The sequence below is a fragment of the Rhagoletis pomonella genome, unplaced genomic scaffold, assembly GCF_013731165.1.
Source record: "Rhagoletis pomonella isolate Grant_MI unplaced genomic scaffold, Rhpom_1.0 Rhpom_scaffold_00003, whole genome shotgun sequence".
NCBI classification, from domain to species: Eukaryota; Metazoa; Arthropoda; class Insecta; order Diptera; family Tephritidae; genus Rhagoletis; species Rhagoletis pomonella.
Window position 1 is genome coordinate 5,112,830 of NW_023458557.1, and position 2,729 is coordinate 5,115,558.

Consider the following 2,729-nt stretch of genomic DNA (forward strand, 5'->3'; position numbering starts at 1 on the left):
TCAATTGAAACAGCTGCTTCCACATTTACGGAGCCAAAAGACATTGCTGACGCGTTTGCGAGATACTGGTCCTCGAACTCTAACGACTCAAATTTCTCCTCTACTTTTTGCCTAGCTAAAAGCACAACCCTTGACAAATCTCCAACTTTTAGCCCTAACTACAAATCTAATATAATCGAATCCACTTTCCTTTTAAATGAATTAGATAGTTGCCTAAGGTCGTTTACCGGCACTACCTCAGGCCAGGACAAAATTTCTTACCCCATGCTTTCTAACATGCCAATCACCTTCAAAACTTTTCAATAATATCTTTGATACATCTGTTATCCCACATTCTTTCAAAACTGCGACTGTTATTCCCCTGAAAAAGCCAAACAAGGATGCTCAGTGGTTAGATTCATATCGCGCTATATCACTGCTTCCCTGCATCAGCAAACTTCAAGAAAAAATTATCTCAAAAAGACTTATATGGTTTTTAACGTCTTCAAAGTCTCTCTCACCTAATCAGTTCGGCTTTCGCCCAGGATCAAGCACCATGGATGCACTGTATTATATTGATCATCTCATTTCAAAAAGCCTCTCATCTAAAAGCCATATTTCCATACTATCAGTTGATTTTGAAAAAGCTTTTGATAGAGTGGGTATTCATGTCGTGCTTAACAAGTTACTGGAACTAAAAATAGGCCCTAAAATGTACAACTATATTAAATCCTTTCTGACAGCTCGTTCAATATGCAGCAGGGTAAATAACATACAACCATCAATACATCCACTTTTTAATGGGATACCTCAGGGCTCTCCGCTGTCCACAACGTTATTTTTGATTGCATTCGACGACCTAAGTAAAATACTGCTCGCTCAAAAGGATATCAGCCATTGTTTCTATGCTGACGATTTATACCTCACGTGCAACAAAAGGGACACTAAGGACACACTTTCAAATTTCAAAAACACTTTATCATCAAAAAGCAACTTGTGTCAATATTCTGGAGCAAAGCTATCACTTGAAAAGTGCAAGCATCTTCATGTATGTCGGAAACATCTTTGTGACTCCATTTCAATTAAAATTAATGATTTTTCAGTAGAAAATGTTCAACAGCTTAAAATTCTCGGTTTAATTTTTGATTATAAGCATAATTTTAAGGCCCATTGTGTTAATTTAAGAACTAGTCTAGCTGCCAGACTTAACCTTATAAAATACCTTTCCTCCAACAAAAGTCATATACATAGCAACACCCTTCTCAATATTACCCAGCTCACCTTTCTCTCCAAAATTGACTATGGTTTGGCAATTTATGGGCAATGCTCTCAAATGCACCTACCACGCATAAAAGGGCCATATCATGCCGCCATAAGATGTAGCCTGAGAGCGTTTAAAACTACGCGCACTGAAAATCTGCTGGCGGAAAGCGGCTTCCTCACTATTGAAGATCGGATCCATTATATACGATGCCGTCAAACCACAACCATATACTCGACAAAAAACTCTGTTATAAACAGAGAGATCCAGCTACTAAAACGACGGAAACGCAGAATAAAATCTTCATCCGCACTTGCAGGTATACTTACCTTAGTATCAGAATCGGATATTAAGCCTGCTCCACTTCCAACTTGGAAACAGCCTCCATGGGCTTTGCAAAATAAGTCTTTTCTCAACGACCTTACAATTTATGGGAAACAAAACACTAACATAGCTACCTATAAACAAATTTTCCGCGAGATAACTGACCCATTCTTAAAGGAAGATTGGAAACTGCTCTTTACAGATGGTTCAAAATCCACTGACGGGACTTCTTTCGCAGTTGTCAATGTTAAAGGTACTTTGCTAGCACATGGAGTCCTGCCAACTGTTGCAACGGCTTTAGATGCAGAAGTACAGGGCATACTGTCTGCTGTACTTTTAATTAAATCGCCAAAATACAAATCCATAATATGTACAGACTGCCTCTCGGCATTTGAAGCCATCAAATCGACAAGAACCTCATCGGAACCAATTATCGCCATAAAACAGCTCATCATTCAACTAGGGGAAAGAATAAAATTGATGTGGATTCCCGGCCATGCAGGTATCAATGGAAACGAGTTCGCAGATAAAGCAGCCAAATCAGCAACGGAAGCTCCAGTTTTTACTTTCATGCCGTTCTCAAGCAAAGCCGTGGCGATATTAATATCCAAAACTGCGTACCAACGATGTGCCATTAAGTGGGCAAATTACTCCCACATATACAAGTCACACAATCCAAATAGAACTGCCATCCGGCTTCCTACGACGACAACAACAGCCATGAATAAATGCTTCATCCGCCTAAGACTAGGTCACATTAGCCTAACTCACGCCCATTTATTGAAAAACGAGTCTCAGCCAACATGTCAATTTTGCCGCAATGCCCCCTTAACCATCCACCATATTCTCAAAGACTGCCCGCTAGTTACAGATTCCATATCTTCCTTCTTCCCGATCCCCAATCCTTTAGAATTGCTTACTTATCCGAATAAGAAAAATATTATACTGATATTTGAGTTTTGTAAAAAATCGGTATTGATAAATTATTATAATCCGTCACAACGCATGCACTTACATATGTACACCTTAAGCCGATAGCCCTGGCAGCTAGTGCTTAATTCATTATAATTTTAATTGTAATTAATTTAAGTAAATAAATAAATAAAATAAATAAGATATACTAAGTAGACTTTGTTTGATTGACCAGAAAATTGTTCGCAAAATT